The 21,130-nt window shown below is 39.5% G+C and overlaps 1 long non-coding RNA gene across 1 annotated transcript; it reads left to right on the top strand.

Moving 5' to 3' along the window:
* The first annotated feature begins 5,320 nt into the window (after positions 1 to 5,320).
* Positions 5,321 to 19,299, top strand: LOC117244187. Its single transcript, XR_004496787.1, has 2 exons — positions 5,321 to 5,460; positions 11,617 to 19,299. It is a non-coding gene; the product is annotated as an uncharacterized LOC117244187 (long non-coding RNA).
* Positions 19,300 to 21,130: the final 1,831 nt, after the last annotated feature.

The raw sequence follows: 21,130 nt of genomic DNA, 5'->3' as shown, positions 1-21,130 counted from the left end.
TTTTTTTTAAAAATAAAAAGAGACATGATTTTATGCCTCATGAGCAAGGAAAATATATATATATATATATATATATAAAACTAGGTCTATGCAGAAAATGTAGTTTAGTAGCTAAAGGCAGGTTCCAGGAGACCTAATAGAGACATAGATTTTTTTTTTTATTATTTTTTTTAATTTAAAGCAAATGAGATCCCTTCTGAGCAGACAGACAAGAGCTGTAGGGTCCATATCCTTTAAGGAATTTAAGTATTTGGCTCACAGGGTCATATTTACACACTAAAATAAAGTACTTGTGAGCACTATTTAGTAGTGAGTCACCTTCCACAGTAAGAGACTCTTGGGTACCACAGGCCAATCAAAAATGCAGAAACAAGCATATCCCAAATTATAATTGTCTAGATCAAGAATTCTGATTTGGGGCTGGGACCACTCCTCAGTTTTTAAGGAAAAAGTTTACACTGTCATTCAAAAGCCCCATTACATCAACCACGTCCACTTGCTGTCAGCTGATCTAACTCCAGTAACAATAATGTCACTGCAGCAGTGTTGATCCCAAGATCTGAGCAATTGTGCTGAAGTCAGTGCTGTGCTGAGCCAGGAGGGAAGGGAGTCAGCAACCCTTTTGCCTACTCTTGAGCTCTTAGACTGCCCTGAGTTTGCTGGTGTTGGTAGCCCACAGAAATCTGGTTCTAAACCATAGGGTTTGGGTCTGATTCATTATGGTCAGTCCAGCTAACCTTCAGTGTAAGCCCAATGTAAATGGCTATGTGAAGTTGCACCTTTTGAAAGCAAGCATGAAGCTGGCTTTACCACTTACCCTCTCCAGTTTTGAAATTATTTCAGCTTCTTGGCCAATTTCAAACAATGACTAAACAAAGAAGGGAGGAAAAAAACCAAACCCAAAACAAACCATCATAAACTTGAACTCTCTGTCTTGGCTCTGTTTAATTGGGGGTTGACATGAAAACTTAGTAGTATATCTACGAGAATGTTAAATTACATTTATTGAGAAACAATTTTTTGCAGCAATGCATGCAGTTTCTCTTGCTCACTTTTGTATTGGCCTACAAGATTTCACTACAGCATTCCTTTCTGGGTTGCTGCTGTGCAATCTGAGTGTTAATCATCAAATTAATTTCTGCTTCTTCTGGGCCTTCCACAGTATTTTCTTTTCTTTTTGTTTTTATTTCCCACATGTTGCTTTCATCCTGCCTTGGGTCATTTGCTATTATTTAGTTAATCCACTCTAGCAGAGTGGCAAATGAGACTGGCACTGCAGGTATGCCTGCTGCTGGTTCCCAGGAGCTTTTGGTGTCAAAGCTGCAGCAGAGGACATTGCTAAAATGAAGTTAATCCTTGTAACATAGTATGTCTGTTAGCTGTATGAAAAGTGATCGTGAGTAAGCCTGTATCAGGTATAGGTCATAAATTTAAACTCAGTTCCTTTAATTTAATCTTTTATAGGGAGTCTGCCAGTTTCATGAATCAAACCTGAATTTATTATGCTCAATAAAACCAGGCACAGTGTTATATTTTATAAATAGTTTTCTTTAGAGGAAAACTTGTGAAAACAACAACAAAAATAACTGTTGTATGCAACAGTGATTTCAGAAGGTTACATTGTTCCTATATGCCCTTGCCTGCTCTTCCTCTTGTAGCTGTTGTATCTACACATTAAAAAACTTCCTAGCTGTGTTCTCCAAGTCCCTACATAGAAGAGACAAAGGTCTCTCCTATAGTTCCAAGTTTTCTGAAGGGAAACAAACTCGTCTGAAAGAGATACCACACATTTTCAGAGTAGGTTAAGTCTACTGAAGCCTCCAAAGAGATGTTGTTAGGAGTTGCACATCCTAATTGCTGCGTGGACATATTGTGAGTCAGTCATGAGACATCCTGTGTGTGTTACGAAACTGCACGAGGACTCAGATCAGTGTGCACAGCAGGTTGGTGAGTGCAGTCATGCCTTGGTGCATGTCTGTGCCTGGAGACGTGTTGGGAAGTGTCTTCAACAAGAAGACACCACCAATATTTTTGCAGCTTCTCTAACAGGCTGTTGAATGATTTAATAAAGTTTTTTTAAGATGATATTCTGCAAACAAAGTGCCAGGTACTTAATAGTTTAATACTAAGAAAGGCAAGATAAGGACACGTCAGTAAAGATCTCACTTTGTCATGATTTTAAGATGATTCCTGTCACAAAATGTATTTTGATAGTTTGATGAAAGCATAATTTTGTCAGATTCCACCCAGTTTCCAGGAAAATACATCCTAAGATATGCTGTTAAGTTAACCCAGAGAGGGAGAAATAAAACAAGTTAGAACAAGGATGAAGCAGCATAACTCTTCTCTGAACTAAGGTTATCACTGTATTTATTGTGTGTCATTGAACATATATGAATACTGCATGATGGTAATACCCAAAGTTAAGAGGTCACGATCCGACAAGAGCTGACATCTTTTATATCTCTGCAGTTTATCTATCTCAGTTTTCTGCAAATGCAGAACTCCAGATAGATGATCTGAAGCAATTAATTCTTTCATAAAAAAACCTCAGTGGAAATGCTAATTCAAGAATTCCTATACTCTGTGCTTACAGCACATGGGTGAATGGAAATGCCCTGTCTTGATAATTTGATTGTGTGTAATGCTTCTAAGTGTTTTAATGGCTCCTCAGAAGGACAACACATATGACTCCATGCTGTCTGCTCCTTGGGGAAAATGACCATGCTGAGCAGAAGTAGTATTGGTATGACCCAAACAGTGAGAGGTGTTGAAGTCTCAGCACCAGTTTTGCACACAGGAAAGTCAGTGGGAATGTAAGATGATTAAATATAAGAAAACCTAGTTGCCGGAAATCACACAATTACTTACAGTTACTTAGAAAAGCTCTGGAATTAAAAAATAAAAATATATCATATTAAGGCACTGATATATAACCTTGACACAAGGATGTGCTTTTGGCAGAAGTATACTGTAAACAAGAAGTAAATGGAAAGCCACTGACTTAATGAGCTATCAGTCTTGGGCTTATGACAAGATGCAATCAGAGAAGGAAACAAACAAATGGACAGGAGCTGAAACAGAGAAGGATGTGGAAAGCATAGTGCAAGCACGCCTTTTCATGGACGTGCTGCGTGCATAATATCACAGTGAGCAAGGGGGGCCCTGGGAGTCTCCTGCTTCGTGTTGTGGCTTATTAAGGCACAACTCCCACAGACTTGGGGAAGGGTTTTGTCTTAAACAGAACCATGGAGGGGAAATTGGGGCTCATCACAAAATGACACCCAGGTATGTAGAAATGAATCAATGTGCTTCCCACTATGCTGGCTTAGTGTTGCAAAAAAAAAAAAAAAGAAAAAAAAAGAAAAAGAAAGGCAAGCAAGCTTGGAAGAAACAAAAGCACAGCTTTTTGTAATTATAGATCTTTCTGAGTTAGCCTGAGCCCTCCCCTTTCCTTCCTTTACCTTCCGCTTCTCCTCCCAAAATAATAACACATTTTGCCAATAATTTTGAGGAAGTCTCAGTGGGCCAGATGGAATTCAAAGAGAGGGATCTAACAGAGTTTTGTTTCATTCTTTTTTTTCTTGTGAATTTTTTCCCCCATGCCCTGGTTTCCTACTTGCAATTTCTTTCTTTGGCTTATTGCATGACATGGAGGTGGTGATGCAAAAATAGAAGTTAATGGTACTACCACTGTTTGTTTCTATTAACGTTTACATGCAAAATGAAGGCATGTTGGAAGAGAACCAGACTGGCCAGTAAAACCTTTCACCCTCGTAAACTGTACATTTGGTTTGATTTTTGGCTTAGATCCCAGAACTTGTCACAAGCTTTATTATAAAGCTGTAGTTCAGCTAGAGTTTTGTTAGCTTTATTGCAATAGCTCCCCTCCTCAAAAAATAAAAGGAAAGGAAAAAAAAAAAAAAGAAAAAAGCTTTAGTCCATTCTGAATCCTTTTCAAATTCTGGAGAAAATATACTCGAAAATGTAATTAGCCAGATAACTGTTCAGCATCAATCATCAGAATATAAATGAAGTTTATCTAAAATATATAAAAAATATACATCACCTCCTTAAAATAGTCCAAGAGTGACTAATCACATAAACAATAAGGCAGTCACCAACACTCAAGCATGTTACAACTTCTGAGAAAGCACAGGCCTAGAAATGCCAAAGAGGAGTCTACAGATTGACTGGAAATGATTTGGACATCTGGAGAGAAGATTTTTTACGTATGTACTTTCCCAAAGGGGTAATCTAGCTCTGCATGAGTTCACCCAGGGAATATATGAAAAAAAAAAAAAAACCCCCAAAAAAAACCCCAAAAAAAAAACCCACCAAAAAAAAAGAAAGGAATACAAAGAAATGTGTTATGATGTACAATTATAAAACTATTGGTCTCATCCTGCTTTCATGCATCCTGTGTCTCTCATGTAATGAATCCCCTTGGTTCAGGACCAAGTACAAGTGAGAGCAATATGGAATTACTGACAATGGGATTTAAAGGAACTGCTTTATAGCATAACCATTAATATTTTTTTAATCTATTGATGCAGATTGAATGGTTATAGAGAGGATATATAGCTCTGCTCTGAAAGATCAATTTGTTTGTAGCCCTTGGTTGGAATTTGAAACATGGTCTTGTAGCTGTGGGTCTAATTTGAGATGGTGAAGATCAAAGTTTCACTGTTGCTCCTGTCAGTCAATTCCCATGTGATCCTTGAGTAAGTAACTTATACTGCCTATATTTCAATTCCCTGTTGAAGAAATGGTAACCAGAAGATTTTATTTGAGGCTTGTTTAGACTATTCTGAAAGGCTTAGATTGGTTCTTACAGTGTAGAAATTTTTAATCTTTTAAAACCTCTTCAGTCAGGAAATGTTCATTGGCCATGAGGCCTTAATTTTTATTGGAATGTATAGAAACCAGGTTCTTAAAGTATTTGATTCCCTTAAAATGCAAATAGGAACAACAACTCAATTTATTTCACAATATTTTGGTGTCTAATTTCAACAGGAATAAGTATAACCCAGTGCATCACAATGATGGTGATTCCTTGTTTTCCCATTGAAAAATACAAAGTCACAAAATTCTGAAGTTCTTGGAGAACCTATTGAACTGAGTTCCATGCCTTCTTCCATAGTTGTAGCAGGCCCATCTGGAAACAAAGTATCCAGGGAGCAGGATTACTTGAAAATCTCTCTTCTTACGCAAAATGTTTAGTGTTTGGATGTGAGCAGCATTTTTTGAGGGTGGAAGGACATATGTTTTCTCATTGCCACTCTTGAAAAGCAAGCAGTTTGGCTCAGCATCATCGAGATCTGGTTCCCGTGCCCAGGTCATGGCTGGTGACAGCTGTGGGCTGCCCCTGCAATGTCTGAATCCTCCCTGCAGAGCTGTGCTGGAAGCTTCACCTGGCTGGGATGAAGTATGGGCCTGGTAGAATCATTGTCCTTACTGGTGAGTAAATCACCTCCAGAACTTGTCCTCCACTCCTTCCCAGAGAACAGCACTGTCTTGTATTGCTTTGCTGTGGGTGATGGAATGGAAAGTTAGTAGTGCATTAGAGATGTCCATCAGCAACCTATTGAACTGATAATTTGTGTGGCAGGTGAAGATTATGCACACATGACAACAACCTTTTTGCAAGGAGGAAACCCAGTTATGTATGAAGCACAACTTAGTATGTTGCTACTGAATTTAAGTTCACAAGCAAAGAGTGTAACTCTCAAGGAGTCCTTAGTAAACATTGATTTGCAAACTTTAATCTGATAATCGCAAACTTTCAAGCTGTACTTGAAAGTTTGCTTGGATTACAAGTAAAGAAAGCAAAAGTAAATTTTTGAAGGACTTTCATCCATCAGTAAGAGGAAATCAAAGTGCATGAGGAAACTGAGAGCCCGCTGCTGCATGGCATAGCACATACTCTGTGCTGTGTTGAGAATGTTTTAACAGTCAGCAGGAGCCAGAGCCTCAATACCTCTAAAAATCTGTCTCTCTGCTTTACATTTTTATTGCTTTCTTTGAGGGGGAGGAAGGTTTGAAGGTCACAGAATTGGGCTATTTGTGTAACCAGAACCAGATGATTAATTACTTTTTTAAGGATTTTGTTTCTCTGAAAATTTTATCCCAGAAAAGCATGAGGACACACAAAGTCTGTGGCTGAAATTAAATTATATTAAGATTACAGAAATATTGCACATCACAGTTCTATGGGAAGTGGCTTTTCATTGTTTAGCATAAGAAAAAGAAAGACTAACAAGTTAGGCTACACAGCTGGGGTTTGTGCTGTATAACTTGTTTTGTAACAAATCTTTAAATATTGTATACAAGCTGAAAGAACACATATTAGAAAGATTCAGACTGAAAAGAAATCAGCACAATTAACATTCAAACTAGATTAACTGTCATTTTAGTTTAAGAAACCCTCATGCTCCATTCTTTCATGCTACCCCCTACAAAAAATTTGGAACTCATCACTGGAAATATCACCTCAAAAATCTTTTTCTGCTTTCTGTTATTATAACCAGAGATGTATGTACTCATTGGAGCAAAATAAAAATGAATTTAATTTTTTAAATTAGAAACAGTTCCAGATGAGGATTTCAAAATTATGAGAACACTTTTTTTTTTAATTTAAATTTCTGGTATGTTCTAAGAAAAATGCTGATTATTATCAAATGTGGAAGACTAGGTTGCAAAGCCCATTAAAACCTCTGGGAAAACTGGAAACAATTTTGATGTGCTTTGAATTAGGCTTTTTCTGGAACAGTCTCTGGACATAATATACAGAATGGACTGAAAAGTGTCTCGTTATGCTGCTCCAAAGGCTCTGTTTATCATGGCAAACTGGCCATTTTGAGCACTGTCAAACAATCTGTTTCCTTTGTACTTTTTTGGCCCAGTTTTGGCTTGTGTTATCCAGCTTCTGCCAGTTAGCAACATTTTTTGGGTGACTGTTGTGGAACTATGGCTCTTCCCAAGAGGTAGCACTGACATTGGCAACTGGAGTTAAGTACAAAGAGGAGGCTTGGTTATGAGTGTCCAGACCATTCCAACACCATTCATGCTCAGAGCTGGGGAATGGCTCTGGACATACTAACAGGCCAAAGGTCTAGCAGAAGACTTATCCAAAGATCACTTTTTTTTTTTTTTTTTTTTCAATGAAGTCTGTGTTTTCAGTTGGGTTTACTCTGGAGCTCTATTGTAGTTTCTCATTTCCCTTTTCAATTTTCCCTACCCTCGTTCAGCATGTGAGTTGATCCCAAATTATTGCAAATGGCAATGGACAGAGCTAAACAATACTGCAGCGGACAGAATTATGTAGAGTTTATGCTGTCTTCTGCAGGTCCTCTGCTCTGTGTCTAAAATCCCACACCATGACTATGTTTCCAGGAGCTGGCCACACTAATCCAGGATGAGGAAACACAAAGGGGCTGGTGCCATACCAGGCATTTGCTTTTCAAGATCTTGGTTGGACACTGCTGGGCAGTGCACCATCCTGGCTGGCACAGGAGGGGAGCAGCAGTGCTATGTCCTCCAGGCTGAGCTGCTCCACAGCTCCCTTAGAAGAAAGCAAATCCTCAGCTACTTTTCTTCTGGACTACTTTCTGGTGGTTTTCTCTTCCCCTCCCTCTGCACCAGCAGCAGAGCGAGTCCAGTGCTTTTAAAAGCCCTACTCTTCATGGATGCCATTGAATGGGCTTTTTAAATATGAAAGTTTGACCTAAGACTTTTGATATTCTGAAAGGAATCCCTTTTGCAATGAGTAGCATTGCATGAAAAGGACAATTTTGTTCTCTCACTGGAGTGAGAGCACAATTGGGGTTTCTGCAATTTTTCTGCCTGCTGTAACTTTGCTATAACACAATCCCCCTGATGCTTCTGGTGGTGATAAATAAATGTATTTATATGTTGTGCGCTTACATTCTCGGTACTGAGGAAACAGAACAATAACATACTCTTGTCGATACAAGCACTGCCCTGGGAATTGACTAATTAACATAAAGCTCAGCCCTGCAGGGACATTTCCAGGTTCATTTCTTGCTGCCTCAGCAAACTACAGGGTTTGGGCTGTTAACTACTTTCAGATGCTCTTTGTCTTTCAAGAAAGAAATAAAGAACATCCACATTGCTTTAGGCAAGTTAATGATTCTAAAGAACACTTACCTTTTTACCATATGCTTCACGGCAGATTAAAATCCTGAAGGAGCTAAGGATTACATACCATGTACAGTCCTTTGGCAGAAAAACATGCATTCTGAACTAAAAAGTGAGTGGCTGAATGTGACATTTAAATTCATTGTTTTTCCAGACCTGCATACTAAGAATGTTTGATTTTACTCAAAATAACACCAAAGAAGTGGTTTTGTAGGTGCTTTGATTTCTCAGAATCTCTTAAGGTTATGGCAAGCAGTTTAGAGTGGATACTCAGAAAACTGGAGAAACTTGTGTAACCACTTCTGTAAAATTCAAAGGAAATCTGGCCTAATTTGCAAAGAGGAGATATACCTAAAATTTTGAGAAACTCATACTACTTGTGCCTTGTGTGTGATCATATTTGTTTATGTGAAGTATGTACTTTTCATTCACATTCTTTTTTTTTGGACCACAAAGCAAAGGTTTCCTGTATTGGAATAATATGGAAAATATTGGAATAATATGGAAAAATATTGAGAAAAGGAAAAAATTCAAATTAAATGAAATTTGAATTTTACTGTTAAAGAAAACCTCATTGTTCTTACCAATTTTCCCTAGATTGCTAGATTTGCTCTGCTCTGTTTACTGTTTGTTATTATTATTATTAATCTATTATAAATGGAAGCCTGCCTATTGCTGCTATTTATGAATGAACAAAATCCCATTCTGCAGCTCATATAAATCAACTGTGGAAAGTAACAACAGAAAAATTTTCTGACAGAAGGTTGAAAACTATTTGATGGGTCCTCAAAGGCTGCAGCTAAAAGGACTCAGAAGTTACATATGAGTGAACACAGATACTTTCAAAATGTTTTGCCAGAGCAGAAAAATAAGTGTATGTGCAAAGTGCACATTGGAGAAAGCCAGCACCAGAGTGCATGCAGATACATGCAACACCCAGAGTTCTGTTTTGTACACATGTTTGCTTGTTGGTGCATGAATAGGCTGATTTTGTGCAGGTACTTCAGGCATGACTATCAGAAGACTGGGTGTGTATATTACTGTATGTGCCTATCAGAACAAGTCATTAAGGTTACCCAAGCACATCTGATTCTGGTGTATAGGTTTCACAGACTTTATCCGTTTGGTATGTGTGCCAGCCCTTTCATTTCTGCCACAATTTTAAACAAAATAGTGAAGTGTTTGCTGAAGATAGACAAAACCTTGAGAAAACCTGCAGTGTTCCACTCTTAATTATCCTGGAAAGGTTTAATTTGGGTCGCTGTGGCTTTTAAGTTTCACAATAACAAAGTGAATTGAAGGGAACTTTAAATCAAACTAGGAGAATGTAAAGAAACCAGGAAGGTAGGGGAAAGAGAAATCTGATGTGGAGACAGAGGATATCTGGAGCTATCTGGGCAGGGTGATACTTGAGAAAAGAAAAGAGACAAGTGACCACAAGGTGAGGAGTTAGAGGCAGAGAAAAGGAAAGATTGCTACAGCAGTATTTAGAAGAGGATGAGGCACCAAGAGAGTCTTGGAGTGATCACAAAAACGGCAGCCTTGTGCCCCTCTAGCACTTGGAACTTCATGATGTGTCTGTGAAAGTCAGTGAGGATCTTTATTTCCTCTTATGCCCATCCACACAGGCACTGGCAATTGACAAACTGGCAATTTACTACTGACACCATCTACTATTACAATTGCTGTGCTCATTGCAGAGATCTGTGCCATGGATTTCAGTATTTCCAGCACTGCTGATTTCTCGGAGCCAGCAAATGCAAAGATGCCAAAAACATGCTAATGAAACCTTAGTAGTATCCTTTAGTTACATGTAATTAGATACCAGTCTCTTTATCAGTAAAATAACTTTTGATTAGTTTAGTGTGCCTTTAGTTCACTGAAAAGCATAAGGAAACCTAGGCATAGCCACCTAAGTTTTATTTAACTTTTCCCTGGAGATTCTTCCCTACACGCAGTGACCATGGTTGTCTGTCACACAACAGCACCACGCTAAAACAGAGGGAACAGTGCATTTTGCCGTTATTGTCAGGAAGTGTCAGAAGTATTAATAGCCTAAATTTTGCTAGCTAGCTACAATTCTCACACTGCAATCTTGTGCATCAGCATTTTTTTACCACAGATGGTCATTTATGTAACATGGCTGGAAATTGTGGCTGTGTTCCACAGCAACAGGAAAATGGGATACATCTGCACTGTGTGGGGAAAAATACAAACGAAGTAGAAGTATCCAAGCATTTAAATTACAGGGAAACAGGACTGTGATAAGCCCTGGACTACATGAGCAGGAAGAGAGTGTCAGCCTCACCCATGCCCTGAAAAAATGGTCACATTTGTGGGCTACTCTATTGTACTGAGTGGAAGTTTGTTTATGCGGGACCTTCCTTCCCTCAGGACTTCCTCTGAGAGGAAATGTCGTCACTGTTCAGTAGGGTTCAATTGTTATGCATTCAAAACTCAGACACAAAATAGTATAGCTGAATTCAACAAAGTGGAAAGGAATAAATAAGATTTATCCATTTAGATATTTAGAAACATGTCACACTTATTCTTGCTCACTAATGCTTTCAGAGAGCTAGGAATATCATTCACGTCGAGTAGCTGGGATAATATCGTTTTACATTTATCCCAAACACACTACTCAGTGTTTGATGAATCTCACTTTTTTCAGCTCATCTATTTGTCTGTGGCTGATGTGGGAATATGACTTAAATGGAAGAAGGCTAAAAAGACTGCAGCTCAACCAAGCTGGTTCCATGTCTTGGACCAAACTGCTCTGAATCTTAGTTGCTCTGAATGAGCACTTTTCTTAGGACGTATTTGCAGCTGAGGCATCCCTAGAGTTTTACTTTTTATATTGTGATAAATTAGGACTATTGTTTGAGATAAAAGGAGCTAATATTGGTCTTGTTTTGCCTTTGTCATTGTGTCATTGGTCAAACAAAATAACTCTTTGAGGGACTTATGGATGGGGAATAGGCAGAGCTCTTGGAATGACAGAACACCAGAGGTTGGAAGAGTTCTCTGCAGATCACCTCATCCACCCTGGTTAAGGTAGGGTCAACTAAAGCAATTTGCCCAAGACATTGTCCACTGAGGTTTTGTCTCCAAATAGGGGAGACTCTACAACCTCTCTGGAGGACTCTACAACCTGCTCCAGTTACCTTGATCACCTTCATGGTAAAAAAAAGTTTTTCTCTTTAGTTTAAATGGAATTTTCTGTATTTTGGTTTGTGCTTTTTCATTGTTCAGGTGCTTTTGTCAAGCTCATGGTAACTGCTGTTTTGACACCAGCCATAACAGAAAGCAGACAAAGGCACACTCACAGGTGTGGCTGGTAAGCCCTGGTCTGTTCCCTGCTCACAAGACATTGTCAGCAATCTTTCCCTCTTAGGTGAGTAGACTTTTTTCTCCAGACATATGTTGGTTTACACTCTTGTATCCATTTTGCATTAGGGATACCTGTGGGATACCTGAAAACAAAGGAACGTCGGGAAGCGATGAGGATCCAGAGCAGTCTGCAGGGCACATATCTATTTGTCCAGAGAGGCACCCCAACCATGCCCAGCGCTGAAGTCTCGGGACAGCTCGTCTCTTGATGTGTCAGTGTCCATGAAGTCCTCTTCCCTACTGCACGGTCCAGACTAAAAGTAAATTGCTAATCCTCTTTCACACAGACTTTCCTGAGGGTGCAGTAAAACAATCGAGGGACAAGAAAATGTCTTTTAGTCTTTCCAGTGGAAAACTTAAGAATTGCTCTCTAAAGGAAATCTATAAAATAGAGCATATCACATTACAAACTGGTGTCAACCTCTCTTTTAGATAAAGCACCATAATCTAGGAGCTAATTTTACCCCAGCTAGGGACCCGATCCAACATGTTTAAACCAATTCCTCCCGCCTTTCCACCTTTCTCTGCCTTTTCTTCTCCCTACCCAAGACGCGTGATGGAAACACCCAGGTTTTCAGCGCAGGAATAAGCGGAGGGCTTTCCTTTCACCCATGTCCGCGTAACCTTTCCTCCCAGCCTTGCTCCGACCGTCCCAGGCCACCAGCCCCTGCATCCCATCTGAAAGAATGTCGCCTGTGAGGCAGAAATTCCCACCATGGGAATCGCGCCGCTGTGTCGCACAACAAAGGCCACCGCATTGTGTCCCTGTTAAGCGGGTGTTAAAATGCGCATATGTTGCCAGGGCTATTGCAGGCGAGGCCCATTTAGGAAGCGGAGGTTTTTCCCGACCGCTGGCTGCTCTGAATCCCCCATATTAGCACATTAGCGCACATGCGGCCGCCTTATCAGATTAGCTACACTTGTCACAGATTAGTTCACCCTGTGAAGGAGCCGCAAAGGTACCTTTGACCATTCATTCAAAAGAGCCAGAAAAGTTTTTTTTTCTTGTCTTCAACCATCAGAGTGCAAAGCGAATTAAAAGGAAAGTCTCTCTCCCATTCTCTCTCACCCCCTCATTTTGGTAAAAGGATAACTAAAGGATAGGTACTACTGAGGACTGGCACAGAGAGACATATTAATGGACACCTAATATTCATCTAGAAAATATTTATTTAAGCCATTAAAAACATTGATGTGTTTTCCTTCCTCAGCAGTGTCAATAGTCCTTTGAGAAATGACCTTTCTGAAGCTCAGAGTAGATTTTTTAATGTTTTGCTTTTCTGTCTCCCCCTTCCCCTCCTTTTTCATTACGGTTAATTTGCAGCATGGTTCAGTGGTCTCTATTCTGCAGATTAGTGGTGGGGAAGAGAAAAAGCCTTGCTAATGGCTCGTTACATTATTTTTTTAACCCATCTTGCTCTTAAAAGGTTTTGATAGCTGGTAAAACAAACAGTGACTCAAAATACCTTTGGTATGACTTGCAGTCTACACAGGCAGTAAAGACTGAGCCTAGAGAGGACAATAATGCCTTGGAAGGGCAGTGACAACAGGGACACTCATCTCTGAATGAACTTGTAGTGAAGGGGGCCTAAAAAACTACAAAAACATACAGCTGAAATTGCTGGTTAGCAATTTCACACCTTTGGCGCAAAAAAAAAAAAAAAAAAAAAAATGTGGAAGGAAACTGTGGTGAGGAAGGAATGCAGCAATTCCTCACACCTCGGTGCTTTCTAGGCGAGGTGTTCCACATCGTTGTGCCAGGTGTAGCATTACTGAGCTCAGCTGGAGCTTGTCCACCGCTGCACATTAGCTGTGCTGCCTGCATGTGGCAGAGGGGACAAGTCCAAGACAAACGTGCTTTTCCAGCACTGATGTCCCCTGTTTGGGCCTTTTTGGTGTTTTTTTAAACTTTGATTGCAGGTAACCAAACTGCATTATCATTGGTAGAACCTAACTGCTAATACTTTTTCCAACCTCTTCCACAAATACTGGAGCACAATCAATGATATTGTTTACTAGTCTGTTTCTCCACACAGGCTGAATCCTGGCTGGTTGCATGTGCTGTTTGTAAACAGCAGAAAGTACAATAGATTGTTTGTAAGTGCACTAGCATGTTAGCAGGGACTGGAGTTTCAGTGCTTCTGAGCAAACAGCCTGACAGAGTGCCCTGAAGTGTCTGTAATCATACTGTCCTAAGAGCACAACTTTAGGGTCAGAGCTCTTCTTTTTGATTCTGGGATCATTTTTTGACAGCTAAATCCTAGTGGTGACTCAATTTGTAGATCCTGTTGAAATGCAACGATATTTCTCCTATGGTAATTTTTTAATTTATTGTTTTCAAGTCATAGTGCCACACCAATAAGAGAGGGTTGTGAAGGATATGGGAAAACCATTGATTTTGACAGGGAAAAACTGTGCCAAGGAGGTCTAAGCTATAAACAACTCCAATTTATGATCTAGAGAGTGAGGTAACAGCAGTAACAGCAAAGCAGGGAGAAATATGTGGGCGAAATCGAACAGCTGGACTCTGATTTTGCCTCCTCTTAGTTGTTGAAAATGGTCTCCATGTCAGAAAGTTACCAGAAGAGTTCATTAGGGCATCTGTTTCTTCTCTTGTCAGGAAGGATGATAGAACATTACATTATTAATTTCCTGTGTTGTTTTCTGATAAAAAGCATCAGTATTTTTATTTTTATATTTCTACATGCACCTAGTTCAGTATAGTAATTTCACAGTCCTATTGTGTTATATATAAAAATATATATGGTGCTGATTTCTTTTTTTTTTGTGTATATTTTTTGTTTTGAAATAGTGTGATATGAAAAGGAATATTGAAAATAGAATTCTAGTTAAAAATTATTTCCCTGACAGTCTAGGAATTACGTCTTTATTTCTGTGAAAAGCATTTTTTCAGTCTTCCACTGACACCTTTCAAATGCACCTACAGAGAGTCTATCTAGTTTATGGACTGCCTTGAGTCATTAATCTGAATTTAGCAAAGCTATTTTGTGGATGACCTTTCTGGTTTTATCCCAGAGACAGAAAAACTGCAGAACTAAAGGCCTAAATTAATCTCTTCCTAAAAAAAGCATGTAAGACTCTGGGCCAGAGTATGAATCTTCTGTTTCCATCAGTTATTGTTACTGTGCCCCCCCCCCCCCCAAGTACCACCTATTTTTCCAGTGTGAGTAAAGGTTCCCAGTTTAAGAGATCCTGTTGAATGTGAAAGTGCCGACTTTCACACCTCCCTTAACTGAGTGTTGTCTGCAGCAATATGTTTTGGTGCTGATTACATAAATTTGAGCATTTTCCAGAACCTTGATTTAAATCCAAGCAGTAATCTTCCATGCCCCCAACCCAAAATTTATCCTCATTCTACTAAATATTTGATTTTCAATCTAAATGATAAGACTGTCTTGCCTTGAGCAACAGATCAAGACCTGTGGAATTTTACGTTTTGATTCACGTAGCTGGGTCCATGGCTCTTACTACTTTTCTAATAACTTTGTGTTTCTCCTCTCTCACAACGTCAGGCAGTGTGGCAGCCTGGTCTGCGAGTTACCAATGCAGTCATGACATAAAGCATGTGGGATCAGAAAGCAGTAGGGAGGCAATGCCATTGGGGAAGGACCTACTGCTGGCTGTCCACCATATGTGGCAGAAAGAGATGAAAGCTTGGACAGCATGTTTTCTGGCAGGAGCTGAGCATCACTGCTCCGTTCCACAGCCCTGTCACCTACCCACTTGCTTCTGTCACCTCAAGTGGTCTGGCTCATGTGCAGAGAAAAAACCTAACATGGCACACAGCTCTGAGACTTCAGTTCCTTGACAGAGCTCTTAGAAGAAACTTGGCTTTGGTCATTTTATGACCTAGTCAAATGCAAAACACAATTTTATTTGAACTATCCATGAACTTTTAAAAACTAATGTCTATCAAAATATCAGCAACACATTATTAAATTTTATAAGTAGCCCTCACTTGTTTCAACAAGCATCTCCTCATTTTAGCACACTGGATTAAACTCAGGCTTCATCAGACATGAACAGTAAATCAATTATTTTAAAGACAGGGGAGCTGCTTTGCTTACAAGTCTTTCCCATGCTGATGAACTCCTGCAAGCTCCATGGCTGCTGACCTGGTCTGGGAATCTTGTTCTAATTGATAATGTTGCTCATTGTGAGAACAGCAGCTACGCAAATCCCGATGCTTGGTGTGCGGATTTGCATTCCAATACTCTCTGCGCTCTGTAAGGGTGCGCAGGGCTGGTGTGCTGGCACTCAAAGCACAATGGGAATTATGAATATGTGTCTCTGGGCCAACAATTATTTCCATGTGCTTGTTAAATGAGTGCAGGGAGAGGAGACTTTCCTCTTGTTTAGTCTCTATCGCTGTCTTTGGTGCTGTATTGCATTTTAATATAAACCTCCCCCCACAACTGCCTCACCCTAGCCCTGTTAGATACTTGGTCTGGCTTTCATTAGAAAACACCAGTGCATGAATAGCTGTAAGTTCAGGGCTGGAGGGCACCTTTGCTAAAGCTTGAATCTTTGGTAAATAACTTTCTGCACTTTTGGAAGTGTTAAAAGTTAACTAAGCACCTAATGAAAGAGTAGCTGAATAACAGAGTTAGTCAAACTACTCCCACTAGTCTTTTTTGCTAGTAGGGGTAAATAAATAGTAAATGTTTTTTCAGCCATTATAAATTGTTGGCAGCTCAGACTTCCTATAGTGTGTAGTTCACAGGGCTAAAGAATGTCATGCTAGTATATTGCCCTGCCTAACTATCAAAAGCAACAGGTTTGGTAGGACGAATTAAGCTTTGCCTTCAGTCTGAACAGGCTGGGCTACAAAAAGGACAGTATCAGAGCAACAGCTGGCTTAGTCACATAATTCACTGCTATACAGCTGGCATTTCTTATTTTCATTTCACTTTCCTTTGTTTTAGAGACAAAAAGGGAAGCCCTTGGGGGAAAAGACTTCCAAGTTTAGTGCTTGACCAAAGCTGCCTGACTCTGGCCTCAGCAGCCTTTATTGACTGAACTTTAACATTTCTTTCTCTGAATGTAACATTGACACTGGCACCTCTGTCCAGCCACAGAACCAGTACCAAACAGGTCCTAGTGCATGGCAACAAGCTTTCTCATCTCACTGCTCTTCCAGCTGCTGAGGAGTCATCTGCCATGGACAACCCCTAGGGTTAATAGATAAATCACTCTGTACAGTGATAAACGTACAGTCTGCCCTTAGACTGCCCAATTAGGTGTTACTCTGTGCTGTGTGGCTTCTATTTCAGGAAATGGTTTGAGGTCGTTAAACTGTTCTTCACATGGAAACAAAAGCACTTGCCAGTGCCAGCTCTACTGTAATTTGAAACCTGTGGTCTGTACCAGGGACTACACTATGGATGGCCATGGGAATGGGTTGGGCAATGGCTGCTCCTCTGCCAGGTGCCAAGTGTCTTTGCTTCCTCCATTCCTGTTCCACTGGGCTGTGTGGCTGAGGGCAGCCCAGCTCCTAAGCCAGCTGTACCAGCCATCTCATTTCAGTGCCCTGTTCTTATGGAGAAGGACCAGTGATACCCTGATCAGGTATAATAATATATGAAGCAAGAAGAAGCTGTAGTGAATAAAAAACTCCTTGCATTTACAGAGCAACTTAAAAATTATTGCTGCAAGGAACACTTTTCAGTTTAATATTACTGGCCCCAAATTAGACTGTATTGCTCTTGCTAAAAGTATCATTTCTCTTTGATTCTCTTTGACACTTAATTTGATGGAGAATACATAAAAAGATCAGAAAAAAAAGAAGAAAGAAATGAAGAATACACTAGATATTTTATCCAAGGTACCGTGGTACTGTATATTGTGATGTATGACTAAATATTTTTAAGTCCTCATAACATTGTGCAGTTCTGCAGTCCTGAACACTGCCTTCTTTCTTTCTTTCGTTCTTTATACTGTGCTATAAGAACAGCTGTATGGGTTCCTGAAGCAGCAAGTCAAATATTTTGCCTATAAGGTCACTTTTGTTATCACATATGGTGTCGTAAGGAAATCTCCAACTTAGTTTCAAAACAGCTTTGGCAGGACCTACGATTCAAGCCAAGAAAGCCTCCTCCTCCTTTTCCCAGCTTCTGTCAACACCAAGTCAAGGGTCGGCAACCTAAATCCAGCTCATATGTAGTTGGCTAGCTCATTTTTTTATTTCTCCAGGCACAAAAACAGACTTCACCACTAAGATAATGGCCCTCCCTTCCTGCAGTGAATGAGGTCTAGAAAACCCCATTCTCAGGTGCATTGTATAACCTAGACTTTTGCTTTCTGTACTTGGGTCAGACATGCACCATACATTTCAGTTAAAACAAACAATGTTCCCAACATATCTGGCTTTTTCTTTTGTCACAGTTTCTTAACAGGATTTCACTTGTCAGCCAGAAAGGTCAGGGAAAAGATAAATCTTTATTGGGATAAACTGCAGTGTATTAAATACTTACAGTGTATCTCACCTTTTGTAATAACCAGTCTATGTTTTTCTTGGGCTATATCTTATGTATTTTGCCATAAATATGTTCTTAGAGGCTTTTTGTGTGTCTATGCTAAAAATAGAAACAGGGATACGCATATTGCATTCTCTGTTCTGTTTCCTGCCTTTGAAGAATCTCTGTGGACTGGAGGATAGACTTAGGAAGAGTTAGGATAGGTACCCTTTTGGATCTGACTAACTGCAAGTAAGTCTTCATGCAAGATGAGGCTCTTTTCCCCCACTCATCAGACAGCTGAATTTGGATATGAGTACTGGATCCACGAGCCTTGAAGTCTTCAAGCATCTGATCAGGCTCAAACAGCTTCCTCTGGACTTTCAAAGACTGCTTGTAGACCTACCTTTTTTATTCATGACATTTTTATCTCCCTAGACTTAAGTCATGCTTCTGTTTCAGAAGTTCTTGGAGAGACAAGCTGTCCATTGATATGTGGGTTTTCTCTTTTCTTGTATAAACCAGCTGATTAATTTTACCCTGACACCTTCAATAATGCAGCAGTTTTGTCAGATACATGAGACTGAAACCGTTCATACACTGTCTACTTTTCATTCACAACTGCTCAGCTGGGGCATCATAGAGACAAAGCCTAGCTCTTAGAGAAAGTGAGAATCAAAGTGATCAAGAGGTGCTCTGAATTTTTTATTTTGACAAATTACTGATATTGCAGGACGAAGAACACCACCATGTTGTGTAAAAAACCAACTATAAAAACTGAAGTGCAGCAGCCAAACACTGAAAAAACCCAGCTGAAACTGTGTGCAAAAGAAAGGAGGTTTAGGAAGAGAAAGGATAGAAGGTGTTGAGGAAGATAATAGGTAGTGGCAGAGTTCATTTATAAAACGCCATCTTTTTAAAAGGAAAAAACCAAAATCGGGGGAAAAAAAGGGATTGTAGTGGAGGGGGTTGCTATAGTGAGAGTAATCTTATGACTTAATGTGTGTGTTCTCAAAAGACTGGATGTTCCAGTTCAGTGAAGCAAGATGGCCCCCTGCAGTATTGTTAGCCCCCTCACAAAGAAATTTTGCTTCATCTAGGAGCATCACTGTACAAAACACTAACAGAACTGCTGTGGTTTACCATTAGTCTCACTCAAAACACAAGGTAAACATTCTTTGCATTAAAACATCAGTCAAAAGTAGAAGTCCTCAATTACCAGCTTTGCTCTCTCTGCTTTTGAATGCCTCCTGTGCGGTTCTGGTGTGAGATTGAAAAAAAAAAAATTGGTTTAGAGTAGTATCTCTGAACCCCCAGGAAACAAAACCATTCTCAAACTCATGTGGTAAAGATTGTGATAGGGCTAAAAAGACTGAAAAGAAAGTCTTGCTGGAGTTGTAAAACCAGGCAGGAAGTAAAGCTTCATGAATGAGAAGGGAAACTTCAGAAAAATAGCACTGTTATACATGCATTTGGAGTAGGAATACTGATGTGTATTTTGTGCATGAGAAGCTTTTTATTCCTCCCATCCTATTACATTTCTCTGACAGTGAGAATGAGACAACATGCTTTTTTGAAAATAAGTTTCTGTAATATATTGGTGTATTGGTAACACTTGGGCTCTCAGGTTTTCACAATCTCTTTACTGACACAACAAAACACCATAAATTCTGTGATAGCACAAAAATTCCATACTTTAGCACTTGCACATGTTGTGGAGTTATATTACTTAGTATTAATTGTGGCTGATAAAATACAGCAAAATGCAGAACTTGGTTTATTTAGCAGTTATGCAGGGATATGCAGTTAGCTTCCCTCTGAAGTACATGAGATTTCTTGGACTGCCGTCTGCAACTCAAAGCATCCATCCAGGTCACACATTGCAAAAGGTAGGAAAAGAAGAGGACAACCACATAAAAAGAGACTCAAAATATTTTCTTAGCAGTTAAATACAGCAGTTCATAAAGTTCATGAAGTCAAGTAAGTTCCTCTCCTAGTCATGTTTTCTCTCCCCCCTCCTCTGCTTTGTATACCTCCACAATTTCTATCACTATTATTTGCAAGGCAGTAACACTATACCCATTGCTTGACAGAGAATGTGCCAGAAGTAAAAGTGTTAGAAGAGAAGACTCTGTTATAATAATTCTAATTCACACTTTAGCTGGTTCCAAACAAACTCAGAAAATAAAAACTGGGCTTGGGAAGTCTGAATGATGGTAAAATTTAGTAAAAATCAATTTCTTTGCCTTTCAATGCTGAACTTAACACATCACTCACAAAAACCCACCCAAGCTCCAAAGAATCAGTGTTGTGAGGTCTGTGTGGCCTTCTACAGACTGCTTCGGTGTGAGAGCTTGGATTGTTTTTGACCCTGTGACACTGAATGGCCAAGAGCTTCCATGCAAGGACAATGGTGCTGTTAGTGCCCATTACTAAAAGCCTTCTTGTTTCTTTCAACTGCTCACAGGCCTCCTAAACAATGAAAGAAATCCATACATCATTAATAAGGAGATTTAATTTAAATTCTGCTCTGAGAGAATTCTCAGATATTCCCCTCTTTTTTTTTTTTTTTTTTTTTAAGTGAAAATTGCTGGAGTCTGATGTAAGGCAGAACCTTAATGTAGAGAAGTGCTGGGCCTCATTTAGAAATGCCTGGAAACTAGTAGGAATTGTAGTCATAGAGAAACTGGAAAGCAATACTGGCACACCAGTGAGCAGTTCCCATGGAATGAAATCTTGCTGAGCATGGGGATATATCAGCTAGTAAAAAAAGTCTTCCTGCTAAGTAACCTCTTTTGAGCTGAGGTATTTTATTACTTTTACATTTCTAATGATGGTAACTTTATTTTTATTGTGACTGCATGCATTCAGTATTTCTCACTCAATTTCTCACTCAAAATGGCCTAATTTTAATTAGAAAGGGAACTGCTAAATTACAACATAAGTTGATGTGAAGCAAAATGGAACAAGATAGCCCACATTCACTTTTGCAGTGAAAGGTTGTTAATATACACATCAATAATTTTTCTTTTAATCATGAACACTCAACACAATTAAAAATCAGTCAGTACAAAATGATCAGGGCTGTTTGTCCTCAATAATAT

The sequence above is a fragment of the Parus major genome, chromosome 3 (assembly GCF_001522545.3).
Source record: "Parus major isolate Abel chromosome 3, Parus_major1.1, whole genome shotgun sequence".
Taxonomy (NCBI): domain Eukaryota; kingdom Metazoa; phylum Chordata; class Aves; order Passeriformes; family Paridae; genus Parus; species Parus major.
This window is presented reverse-complemented; position numbering and strand designations above follow the sequence as displayed.